Source organism: Osmerus mordax, chromosome 11 (genome assembly GCF_038355195.1).
Source record: "Osmerus mordax isolate fOsmMor3 chromosome 11, fOsmMor3.pri, whole genome shotgun sequence".
In the NCBI taxonomy this organism is placed as follows: domain Eukaryota; kingdom Metazoa; phylum Chordata; class Actinopteri; order Osmeriformes; family Osmeridae; genus Osmerus; species Osmerus mordax.
The window spans coordinates 8,878,884-8,892,794 of record NC_090060.1 but is presented as its reverse complement, the minus strand read 5'-3'; positions in this window follow the sequence as shown (position 1 = coordinate 8,892,794).

The window sequence follows — 13,911 nt, the reverse complement described above, 5'->3', positions numbered from 1 at the left end:
TGCAGGGAACAACCTCCTTAATGAGTGTAGCGGAGTGGAGGAAGACAGGAAGACAGTACTCTGCTCAAACGTTAGCCAGACTGCTCAACGTACTCCTGCTTTCTTCATCAGATCTCCAGCTGAGACAACACCACCCCCACTACTCTGGTACCCTACCATCTGGTACCTTTCCCTGGTACTTCACCACCCTGGCACCCCACCACCCCGGTACCTCACCACCTGATACCCTTCCCTGGTCTTCCACCGCCCTGGTACCCCACCACCCATCCATTCACACTGTCTGCTGTAAATAAAGGCTTGATTTTAGATCAGTGTGATTCTCTTGTCGGACTGGATGGCCTCGTTTACATGGAAAACATGTGTTCCCATTAGGGGTTATGCAACTCCACAGCTCTAAACCCTCTCCAGTCTCCTGCAGGGGCTGACACGCTTCAGCCTTGGCTGTGTTCACAAGCACATTTGGGTTTTTACTCACTTTTGTTTTCTTTTTGGATCTTACATAATAACATCCAGACCCTCGCGCGCAGAGCTGAAATGCAGACTAAGACCGATATGAACGTTTGACTGTAAAGCTCATGGTAGATTACCGGAGAGACTGAGGCTGTATTAGATAGTTCTTTCTACGTCTCTCTGCGTAATGGATCACACATTACTGTACTGTTTCCCCACTTCCTTCCCTGACTAATGAGAAACCGGGCATGAAGGTTTGTAATCTTGATAAAGACCTCCTCCCTGGAGCCTGAAGTGTGAGGGATATTCACACCTCGTCTCACACATGTCAGTCTGTCTGACTGAAGCACGTGGATGGGACTCGGTGCTGAACACCGTTGGAACATTATGACACCGTCAGACACTGGCTCCATGCTTTAGGTCTCTGTGTAGTTGCTGAACAGCGCTCTCTGGTGTTCACTGTCTGCTCCTTTGGCTCTGTATCAAGAGTCACTGCAGAGTCCACCTACTACCACACACAATGTCAAGAAAGACAAGTGTGGTCCTAATCTGAAGGACAGATTCAACTGTTCTGTTGAGCTCCACTGCAGGTTGGAGAGACACTTTACTAAATGTCTGATTGGGTCTGTGCTGGTCTCACCGAGTCAGAGATGAGCCCTGGACCAGGCTGACACTAACTTTTCTCCACACACTTCTGTATAACGATCTCTGCACCAGCCAGGTCTTTTGTGTGCAGGTGAGCACGTTCTCCTCTAGAGGGAGCTGTGATCAAACAGGTCAAGTTCCAGAGCCAAACGTGTGTTTCCTCTTTCAGCCACCAGGGGACAGTGGAGGACAAGATGGGAGGGATCCACCTGTTACCCCCGAGGTCCTCCTCTTCCCTGCACTCTCTGGAGATCAACTACTACATCCGTCATACAGAACACTGTGTGTCTGCCAGTCAGCCAGCCAGCCAGTCAGTCAGTCAGTCAGTCTGCCAGTCAGCCAGTCAGCCAGTCAGCCAGTCAGTCAGTCAGTCAGTCAGTCAGTCAGTCAGTCTGCCAGCCCGTCAGTCCGTCAGTCGGTCAGTTAGTCAGTCAGTCAGTCTGCCAGACAGTCAGTCAGTCAGTCAGTCAGCCATTCAGCCAGTCAGTCAGTCAGTCAGTCTGCCAGCCAGTCAGTCAGTCAGTCAGCCATTCAGTCAGTCAGTCAGTCAGTCAGTCAGTCAGACAGCTGATCTGTGTACAGTTATTCACATTTTTGGGACTACTTTCCACCTCATTACACCACCTAATCTCACAACTTTATGACTGACAGGTTCAAAACTGCTACCTGTGTTCTACTGTCCCTCTAGGGTTCACACACTGTTTCGAGCTATGTCGTAGGTTTTACTAAGTCTGGTCCACCTCAATCTGAGCACAGCGTGAGCATCAGTGTGTCGCAGTGCGCAGGGGGTGGAGCCTCTCCAGTGAGGTGTTAGGCTGCACCTGTTTGTCTCTCTCGTTGCATCTGTCTCTCTCTCACTGCACTTGTCTCTCTCTGCATATTGGTTCAAATTTGACACACAATAAGCAGGCTGAGCTGCCCGTCTCCTGCAGCTGTTCTCTACTTCTACAGTTCCTGGACCAACAGAATCCCGTCTGTTGAAGTTAGTCTCCCCCAGCCAGTGGGAAATGTAGTGTTGCTGCCAATAAGAGATTGTAAATCTGCTTCAGGGACACCCTAGACCTTTACTAAATACAGACTCTCTCTCTCTCTCTCTCCCTCTCTCTCTCTCTCTCTCTCTCTCTCTCTCTCTCTCTCTCTCTCATACACACAAACATACACACAGGTGTTGGTCAACCATCTCCACAGTAGCTGCTCCAGTTTGGTCTACACAGCTTGTACGTAACGTCAGTGGCATCTGCTAAGAGCTTCATCACACAGTTTCCCACCACTCCATTCTAGCGGGAGGAGATCCTACAGTTACATGACATAAGACAAAAGTTACAGGAAAGGATTTCAAGATGCATAGTGCTCTTCCCTGAAGAAGAGAGACAAAGGGAGAAATACAGACAGAAAGACCTCTTTCTCTCTTTCGGACTCCTTGCTGTGGACCTGAGCCATCTCTGCAGGAGTGCAGAATCTGGCCATCAGCATCACCATAACAACCCTGTCATGGGGGGGGGGGGGGGGGGGGGGGCTGCTCAGGAATTTGCCTTGACCACCCCCTCCACCCCCCTTTAACCCCATGCCTCCCCCCTCCCTCTCTAGGCCCCCCCCTCCCCAAAACTCATACACCTCTAACCCCCTGTTCATCTCCAACCCCCAATCTCATTTCTAAACCCCTCTGTCTTTTTTTATCGAACACAGCTGCTGCCGACTCCAATCTCTGCCTCTCCACTCAGCCCTGGCCTCAGCTGGCACCCAGATCCAATCAGAGGAGGGTATGGGACGAGGTGCCAGTTCCTAATCTAAAGTGTGCCCCCCCACCATCATCTTTGCTGACTGGGGAGAGGGGAGGAAGAGAAGCTTCATTATCCAAAAAAGAATTTGATTTATGTAAAACAGGCGACGTGTCACTCTGGATTGTCGTCTCAGAAACATCCTCTCCAGCCTGTGAGCGTCTGTGGGGAGTGCACTGCTCAGCCCAGCTGCACATCTCTGCCTACGGCTCTGCTCTCAACATTTTGCAACTTTCAAATGGCATTTAACACCGTGTGAATTCAGGTAGACAGAATGTCATTCCATCTGACATGTTGCAGCAGACAAATTCTACTGGTCAGTAGTGTCCCAGGTGGTTTGTACAAGTGTATACATGTTCTCCACTGTTTCCATTGTTTCTACTGGTCAGTAGTGTTCCAGATGTTTCTACTGGTAGGATATCAGTAAAGATTCACAACACTTTACACATTACACTTTTGTACTGGAGTCCCCCCTTCCCCTTTTCCCACCTTCCCCACAACATGACATCGTTGACCAATTTGGCAATGAGAAGTCTCACAGACAGGTTTCCGTGGGAACATTAACCTACCAGTTCTCAGCAGCATTGTACACCCCTTGCTATTTGCCTGCAGTATGAACCACCAGTAGACCTCCAAACATCTGCTGGTGTCCACGCTGGTCTGGTGTGAACCAGGAGACCTGAGATATGGCTGTCCATCCGTTCATCTGTGTGTGTCACCAAGCCCTCACACTGATCTCCCCTAATGAAGAGTTTCCGATATCTAGTCTGGGGAGACCAGGCTGGGATGGCCTCTAGGGTCAGTGATCCTGGATAGGAGAGGAGCGAAGAGGAGAGGGGAGTTTTTCCCCTTGCAACATTGCTAAGTCAGAGGGATTAGTTAATCAGCTGCACCTGTTGGACTGACTGGAGCTGCAGGGCTATGGGGCTCACAGACTGGTCCGTGGGAATGAGGGGGTCCGGAGCTGGGGTGGGGAGTTTTGGGTCTGGGCTGGGGGGCCGGATAAGGGTCTGTGTGGGGGACTGGAGGCCTGGGGGTGTTAGGTGTTAAGACCTCTTGGGTTTAGTCCTCCCTGGAGAGTAAGAGTCTGGGACAGAGGAGTGTCTGTAGCCATGGCTGAGCAGCGCACTGAAAAAAATAAAAATGTTACTCTAAGAGTCCATCTGAAGGTAACTGTAGTATCCAAGTGGAAATGAGTAGAGAGACACCGTCGTTCCCCAGCAGCTGTGGTCTTTCACCCTGAGAGGGAGAGCTTTTTCTGCCCTCATTAATCTGATTATACCATTGGTCCTTGTAGGATTCCTCTGCTGGGATCAACATTGTTCTGTTTGACTGGAGAGTGTGTATGTGTGTGTGTCTGTGTGTGTGTGTGTGTATGTATGTGTGTCATGTATGCAGTGTCAGAGTAGTTGTGAGTCAGGTTGGCTTCAGGGCTGATAATTCAGGGACTACCATCACTGTAAACAGCTTTATGATGTAACATAAGAGCACAATACCTACTGTACCATAAGGAGATCAGACACTATCACAGCTATTAATAGTGGGATGGTGAATGTGATGATGAAAGTGGGCTGTGAAAACGTGACTGGTGTTACCTCATCCTTGGTCATGTGACCATTTGCAGCCTGACTGACCATCATGATGACATATTTACACAAGGAGAAGATGATAATGAAAACCGAATTAAATCTACAAAATGTCCAAAGTAAAACCAGCAACAGAGAGAAAGGCAATGAGAGAGAATTAGAGAGAGGCAGAGAGAGAGAATTAGAGAGAGGCAGAGAGAGAGAAAATTAGAAAGAGACGGAGTGGATAAGCAAGAGACAAAGGGAGAGAGAGGAGAAAGAGAAGGGGATTTTGGGGTGCTTTGGGCTGGGTGGGGTGGGGCAGAGAGTAAAACCCAGCCAGGCGTGAAACTGTTGGTTTTGGCTCACTTCCTGTATGGCTGCTGTAACGCCTGTGGTGGGTCTGGAACTCTGACCCCACCCCGCCTGCACCTGCAGCTGGATTGACAACTGGATGACGTCTCTTGGTAATAGTGTTTACCTCACTTCTCGATGATGTCACAGCACTGGGCGAGGGGGTGGGGAGCTGGGGTTGGGGGCTGGGGCTGAGGCTGGGGCTGGGGCTGAGGGTGGGGCTGAGGCTGGGGCTGAGGCTGGGGCTGAGGATGGGATCCGTAGCTAACAGATGTGTTTCTGGTTTGCACAGCTGTATAACCTCAGTCCCCCCATGTGAGAGCGCCATGGACCAGGCTCCTGTTACAACTTCCCCTCAGGAGGGGAAGTTGTAACAGGAAAGTTCTCCATGGTCCGCAGATACATGTCCTGATGTCTCCACAGAGACCCTAGCCCATCTGCTTCATCTATAGATGACATGATGTGATTTGGTTGTTTTGTTCTCTCGGTACTTGGCGTTCCTTGTTATATAAAAAGAGATGACCTCCTCCACAATGTCAGACACAGGTAACCTCAGCCAGTGTGTCTGAACACATGTGGATCACTATGTCAACCTGGTGTGAGTTACACGCAATGCTAGTGATGCCCGTGCCTGTGATGCAGCTGTGATTAAGATCTCAAGATTAAGATCATCAAGACCCACACCACACACAGCACACAGCCAGACAGGGATTCCTGGAATTATAGTGAGATATTTGTGAGAGAATGTGTCCCTGACAACCTCGCAGTGTGGGTGTTGTGTAGGTCGTCCAGGGAAGCAGCATCCAGGACATCTTGTTTCCTAGCGGGTCAGGTGACAGAGGGGCCCAGTGTTGGGGTCTCACCACACAAAAATTGGCATGTGGCTCTTTGTTTCTCAATATGTTGGGAAGAAACATAAATATTAGATCATTTTAAGATCTCTGAAATGTTTTTGTTTTTGTAAAAGTTACATACTTAGTTTCTTCGAGGTCAGCCAGAAGCTTTTTCTTCTGTTTTGACACCCCAGAATGAGTCAGCCCAAACACAACTCTTTCAATTTCAGAGCTCACTCTACTCTACTTCTCCTGTGTGACACGCTGGCATGGTTAGGGTTTGCTGTGATAGGCTGGATGGGTTAGCGCTGTGCTGTTATAGGCTGGCTAGGTTCAGGTTGGACCGTGATAGGCTAGCTGAGTTGCAGTTGGGCCATGATAGACTGGCTGCAAATGGATTGAATGTGAAGATCCTGCTGGGATGGGCTGTGATAAACTGGCTTGTATAATGTGAAGGTAAAAGTATAACATTTAGTCATTTAGCAGACGCTCTTATCCAGAGCGACTTACAGTAAGTACAGGGACATTCCCCCGAGGTAAGTAGGGTGAAGTGCCTTGCCCAAGGACACAACGTCAGTTGGCATGACCGGGAATCGAACTGGCAACCTTCGGATTACTAGCCCGATTCCCTCACCGCTCAGCCATCTGACTCCCATTAAATCTGTTTAGGACAAGTGAGCTGCCCAACACTGAATATATTTCCACCTGTCAACTTTCTCATCCCAAAATAAGCTATCAACTACCACAGTCCAGTTACGTAACATCTGTTCCATTGAATCAGTGTGCTGGCAGTGGCTGATCTCGGACTGGGCAGCAACCCACCACAGTGTAGAAATGAGCAGCATGTATACTGTATGCAAAAAGCTAGTTTACACTGCTAGGCTGTTTCAACAGTAATTCATTATGTACAAGTCTTATGGTTCCATGCATGTATCCAAACAAAGTACATCCCAGTTGGAGATGTGGTGGAGGGGATGAGGGGAAAAAGCAAGAGGGTTTGTAATAAGTGGTGTAAAAAAACACAGAAAGGTGATACTCTGAGTTTCAACCCCCCCCCCCCCCCCACACACCCTGACCCCTGACCCCTCTCTGCAGCTCAGCCTCTGTGTTTAATGACCTGGAACAGTCCCAAAGGTCTAACCTGCTGGACCTGAAACACTAATATATATATATTCCATATATTATCAGATATATCATCCATCCATGTATCTATCTGCCTTTCACCTGCCTGCCTGCCCACCTGTCTGTCTGTCTTTCTCTGCCCCTCTCCAAAGTTCTCTTTTTCCTCAGCCCTCTTGAGATTCACACACTGGAAACAAACACCCGAGAGAGGGGTTGATTAATGAACAAGAGATTCCTGAGCTCTCAACACAGCACTCCATTTCTCTCTCTGACTAATGCAATTCATCAATCCATCCACACACACACACACACATACACACACACCCACACACACACACGCACACACACACACACGCACACATACACACCCACGCGCACACACACACACACACTGACTCCTGAGTACATCATTTCAACAAAAAGATTTCACCATCCTGATCCACCCACCTTTAGGCCACTCAAGGACCCTCAAAATTTACCCTCCCAATGTAGAATGTGAATTACTGTACACCTCCAAGTCAGGTAACATTCTGAAAGTCTCATGCATGTATGTGTGTATCTTTGTGTGTGTGTGTGTTTGTGTCTTTGTGTGTCTGTGTGTCTTTGTGTGTGTGTATCTTTGTGTGTGCGTGTATCTTTGTGTGTGTGTGTATCTTTGTGTGTGTGCAGTTGTGAAATTATGACTACCAGCTCTCATCTATCTTGCTGCCATGCTGTCTCTCAAACATGCAATCTGTTAACCTGAACTATTATTATCCTGCTGCTGCAGACTAAGAACAAAGATATATGTCCTCCCTCATGTGGCTGAGTTCAACTCACCCTTGGGTTTAAACACCGGCTGTTTGGTTGTGTAACTGGGAAGGCTATTCCAGTGGTGCTGTGACTGTCAGCAATACATCTACAACATCCCATGTTATCACGTTATCAGGTTAGTGCTGGTAGTTCCAGACAGCTTATCCTAATCTGGGCCTGTCCTCGGTTGTAGGTGTCAGGATTTTGCCACTGTGGCACTAGTGTGCTGCTAGCATGGTGTTCTTTCTTGTGATGCTAGTGAGGTGCTACTGTAACCAAGTAGAATTGGTTTAATTCACTCAGTATAAATACCGCCCACCTGCGCCATCGAAAGCGAGCAGGCTGAAGTGGTGTTAGTGAGAGGTGGCTTTTGCGTGTGAATCAGGAGTTCGAACCCCGGTATGGGTAAAAGACGGAGGAAATGTGTATTGAGAGCGATGTATGTAAGTATGTTCTTTTTGTCGTGCCAACGTGGTGCTAGTGTAGTACCAGCATGGTGTTTGCGCGTGGCTTATTAGCCAGCAGTGTTTGGTTTTACGGCAAGTAATGGCTTCCAGGTGCTCAAGCTCGACAGAGTCCAGACCCAGGAACAATCCCCGTAGTCTGCACAGGGTCAAGGAAGTCACACTCACTTTAGAGGTTAATTGTTGAAGATTTACGACAGGCTGACCTTGTAAGGTCTAATTTAACACAGACTGTTCATGCCCTTCGTGTTTCTGTTAAAGACACAGTTTTGAACTCTAGAAAGTGTCAGTTCAGAAGGTCCCTAGGGGCAGGAGCCTCGCAGAAGGCTGACGTGAAGGCCTCACACATCGGGGCTGTGGAATGGCTCTGCTACAGCTCACCTCTGACCCCTCTACTCTACACATGCTATCTTGGCCCAGGTCTAACTTGAATCATCAAATCATGATAGCATTGATGAGTAGGAAGCTAAAGTCAGATGACGCTAAGGCAGATGCCGGGGACTAATTAAGTGATCTTTATTAGCCACACATGCGTGCATATTTTCACATGTCTGTGTGGATGGAAGCCACATGGTTGCTGGGTGATTCTCCTCTTCCATAAGAGATGATGTGAGGATCAAATGTGTCATTGTTTACTTTTGATCCTGGAGATTTAGTTTTTATTTCAGGGTGAGGCAACAATAATGAACAATTCTTTCTTCTCAGTTTCACATCTTTTCTCTGTACCTCTCCTCTCCTCCAGGATTCCTGTAATAACAGAGGGCTTTTCAGTGGAGCCACACCAGTCAAACAACACTATCTGCTTTGTCTGTTGCAAGTTTGTCTGAACAGCACTGTGCTATTGAAATGTTTTACAAAAACATGTTGAGTTGTTAGTTTACCAGGCAAGGGGGAGGAAAAGACAGGAGAGGATTGGTTCTGTTCTAATGAGATATTATTACAAATGTGGTTCTCTTCATCAGGTGATGGATGAAGCTAGTTCAAAACACAAAGAGAACAGAATATTTTCACTGCTTCATCTCTATTCCTCGCCTCTCCTCTCCTTTCCTCTAGTCTATTTTCCTCTTCTCCTACCCCGGCCAGCTCCTTCAGCTAGTGCAGCCTGTAATGATGTAACTTTGCTGAAGACAGAAGTAGTTGTCTTGTTATAATCATTGTTTATGTAACTGACAATTACCTCAGTTGTCTTCTGTTGATGGCATCACTTTAGGTCTCAACACCTGTCTGCTGTGTCTAGCTCCAGTCTCTGCTCTGTCTGTATCATTAGTTGCTCTGTCTCCAGAGCCCGTTGCTCTGCCTCTAGATCCAACTGCCATGTCTCAGTCTGACTAAGGACTCCCCCGAGTCTCATAGCAGCACTTAGCTGCCCCTCCCTGTTAGGCTAATGGATTGTTGGATATTAAGCTGCTGCCGGGGTCTGATGGATGGGCAGCTGACTGTGGCGGAGTCAGATGGATGGGTGGGGTCTTCAAATCTTTATTGATTACTTCCATTACCACAACAGCTATCAATAATCAGAATTTGCGGCTGGCAGAAAATAGGATTGGTGTTTCACTTTGGTTGCATCTAATCGATCGCACAGGGTTAATGATTTGCATCGTATACAGATTAAACAGTCTGCATTTCTGTTTGGTGATGAATGGTGTGTGTTCACGGTCTCTCAGGGGGGGGCTGGGGCTTGTGGACAACTCTCTCATGAGCTCATGCTGGTGTTTGTAGAGCCTTCAGGAGGCCCTCCCTGGCCCCCCCGTGTTATGTCTCCACCATGTAATGTTGAACACACTTGTGTGTTAGTTGGTCTGCGTGGCTGTGCTTCGACCGGATTAACCGCTAGCCAACAGGCTTGTGCGTAGAGGTGTAACCCCGCCTGCTCTCTAGGGCCCAGATGTGACATCACTGCAGAGTTTGGTTTCACTCACGTACCGACCTGTATGAGCTCACAACATTTCTGCACCACTGGGATCACTGCAAAGGAATGTGGGTTTGGTTTTCAAGGCGTTTATCAGTTTCATATTATGGTCATGGTGCCGTGGTCCTCACACGTGACTCCTGAGGTGTCAATCACCAGTCTGTCCAGCAGAAAAACATGCCTCCCGAGAGTCAGTGGGATTTATTGAGGAGCATTGCCTGGTTGCTGTTATTCCATCATCGGGCTGGAATGACGACGTGAGACAGCTGAAAGTTATCTGGAGAGACAGAGAAGGTTCCGCTCCATGCAGGCTTGACCCACAGCAGGGAATGCTGGGATTAACAGGCTGTGAAAATGTCGGAAGAATATGTCTTAGAGGAAGGAGAGAATGATAGGTGGAGAAAGAGGGAGAGAGATGGTTGGTGGAGGTAGTGAGGAGAGAGAAAGATAGACACAGAGACTGAGTGGTAGAGAAACATAGCTCTGAATGGTATTGACATCTATATATATGCCTTTTAAAACACCAGAACTCTCACCTATCAATCTCAGCATCAGCAAATTTCATCATCCATTCTGAATGTGAACTGGTCTGTACCTGCACCTGTACTGAATAATCTGCTGCCCCACTACTTCGTCATGTTGGAGCTGGAGTCAGGCTGGCAGTGGTATATGATAGTGCTGAATGGATCAAAGGCCAGACTCGAACCTTTAGCCTTTCCTAGTCCACCCTGTCAGTCAGCCATCCTGTGGTCTGTCCTGTTCAGACCTCCCTGTTGGGCCAGGCTTCGGAGGATTACCTCATCCAGGGATTTCTTGCTTGTGCTGAAATGCTGATTGATGTTTTAATATTCTGATATTCTGCTGTTTTTTTTGATGTTCTGATGTTGGCGTCTCTCTAACTAATACAGTGTGGCAGTGTGGCAGCTGGGCCTGGGTTCTACTTTTCTTGAGATTCTGACAATTGATGTTCTGATGTCCTTAAGATGTGATGTTCTAAAGTTTTGAAATTCAAGATGTGGTGCCTTATAGTTCTGATGTTCTGGAGTTTTCATGTTGATGTCCCAACAGGACAGTAACCACTGATGCAGGCTGTCAGGCTGTACCTTGGCGGCTGTCTTCCTGTCCCCCAAATCTTCAGTATTACCACCAACCCTGCTATTGGACAGGGTTGGTGGGCGTGTGAAGTGGGATAATAGTAAGAGTGCACGTGTAGACTCATCTTCATGATAACTTTCCCTAGCAACAAGTTGGAACAGATTTGTTTCATCACAGAGATCAAAAGTAGAGCTGCCATCAGAAGGGATCCTACCTCATCAAGTCTGTTTGTCATGTGTTACTACATCTGACTCTGTAAACCACTCCTCTGCCATGCCCTAAGATCTCTAAACTACTATGTGACTTACTTGGTAAGCTTGACAGACTTAGACAGTCTTGTTGCATAGAAACAAAGTAGGGTTTAAACCCCGGTCAGCCATGCACAACAGCAACATGCTGTGGTCTGAATGAGTGACCACAGACACAGGGCTGGACATCAGGGAGTCGCTGCCCAGTTGGACAGAACCAAGCAGCAGTTAATTAGGCTGCCTCTGATGTGGTGTCTGAGACAGAAGAGCCACAGTCTCCAGTCCTTTCCTGGACCTTCATGATGACAACCTTCCACCTAGTCGCCTCTCTGAACAACCACCCTCTGGAACACCGCCCCTCCACTCTCTCCCTATTGGTCTCTCTTTCATACTGCCCTGGAGGAGTTACTCCAGTGTGATAGTGTTTACCAGGCAGAGCCCAGTGTTATGATACACACCCTGGCTCTCTGTGAGTTTACCCCAAGAGAGTAACACAGAGGAACTTTCTCCAATTCTCTTTTTTTCTCACTTTCTCTCTCTCCCTCTCAGTTTTGTCAGCAGTATGATTGAGAACATGATGTGTGTTTATGTGTGTACGTGTACTAAGGTGTGTGTTGTGTATCTAAGTGAAGAAATGCCATGGCAAAGCACCAAGGAGGAGGGGTTAAAGCTGCCTAGCATCCCTCTATCCCCAGTGGACTCCTGCCATCCATCCGTTCCATCCGTTGCTCCCACCCCTTTAAGATAACAACAGGCGCCTTTGTTGTGTAAGGGTGAGCAGGCGTTCAAATTGTGCAGCGCCTCGCATGCGAGTGGAGCTTCCATTGTTCATGTTTTCAGCTGGCTGGCTGCCTTTGAGGCTGTGATCATCATGACCCAGGCAGACTCTCTCTACAAATCAGGACCTCGTTTTTCTCTGTAGACCTAAAGCCAGACCAGGACCCAGACCAGAACCCTGAATATCTGTAGACCATGACACAGACAAGGCCGCAGACTATCTGGAAACTAAGACCCAGACCAGGACCCAGGCAGACTGTTTCCCACTACATTTAATTTTAGCTGCATGAAAACACACAGTTGCAATTCTGAAGGATGTTTTCTTCATGCTTGCCTTTGTGGAGCGAAACAGGTGCTATATGGGGGTGTGAGGGTGAGACATACTTCTGACAGCTCCTTGCTTCTCAGTGGAGAAACTCCACTCTGCTCACAGCAGAACAGATTTCTGAGTTCCCTATAAGCCTCTGTCCTGATGGTAACCTGGCAGAAGTCCTCAATGCCCCGAGTACCAACTCTTCCCAGATCTCTGAGTAAAACAGCCTGCATGTGAACTTCACCCCAGATCTGTGCAGGAGCACTCCAGAGGAAGACATCATCATAACTCTCTTCTCCTCCCCTCATCTTTGCATTCCAGTGATTTACAGAGACAGAGGATGACACAACCATGCGACATCCAGAAAGATGGTCCTCGTTCTCCTCTCCCTCCCTCACCCTCTCCCTGACCTCAGTCAGGATGTGGCTTGGTGACACAGGCGCCAGCAGAGGTTGTTTATGAGTTATTTGATCTCCTACCGCATCCTATCCTATCCTATCCCGCAATGAGGACATAAACAGTTAATTCAATAATACAGTAGACCCCTCTACCCTGGTAGTACTGCATAGTACTGTGAACCTATATGAACCCTCAGTATGATCCTGTATAAACCACATTTTATACATGAATGTGCACCCTGAACAGTGGTTGTAGCACCTACCCATATTGTAAACGTACTGTGTATGAACCAATACTGAAAACCTTTATAAACCCCAAAAGACCCAAACAAAGTGCAATTCAAGTTTACTGAGGAGTGTACTCATATTGACTCAAATTCTATTTTTTGATGAGCTTTAAACAAAATGGACTCCAAAACACAACAGAACCGATAGATGCATAGAGACCGCTATTATACAAGAGGCCCACCCTGGTCCCAATGCCCTCAGCTCTGACACGCTGGTCAGAGTGATTAGCAGGGTTATCTGTGTTGCCCGGCCAGTGGAGGGTGTTAGGAGAGGGGAGGACGCTGGGTACTGTTGGGCCACAATGGCCCTCCAGAGCAGCTCGTTAACCCTTCGAGGCAGTAAGCCACGTGAGAGGAGGGTGAATAGGGGGGACTGGGAGATGAGAGGGGGAAGATGGAGGGGATCTTTTCTCCCGCTGACAGGGTGTCTGTTTGGGCCCTGCTCCGTGGTGTGAAGCAGTTAATGTGATTTCCGCCTGGGGTTTATCCCTTATACAGCTCTGTGTTTGCTCAATACAGCCTCCATATTGACGGTGCTATAGGAGGAGAGCACATGTTGATGAAGGTCCAGGAAACCAAACCAAAGACCTGCTGGGTCTGGAACGAAGTAAAGTTCCTATAAAACTGGTAGCAACATCTTTCCTAAGGGAAAGCCCTGTTCCGAGCCAGCATGCTCCCAGAACACAGTACGTTATTGTCAATAAAACATGAAGCAAACAGTTACGTTTTAGCCAGTTTACCTGTGTTTCTCTGTACCTCCAGATTTAACCGTTTTTCTCATGGAAATTGTTAGCTGACCACCTGGCTGCCAATGTTGACATTTACAAACGTGGGATATACTTGAGTACCATTCACACACTGATTTTCCTATTATAATTCCA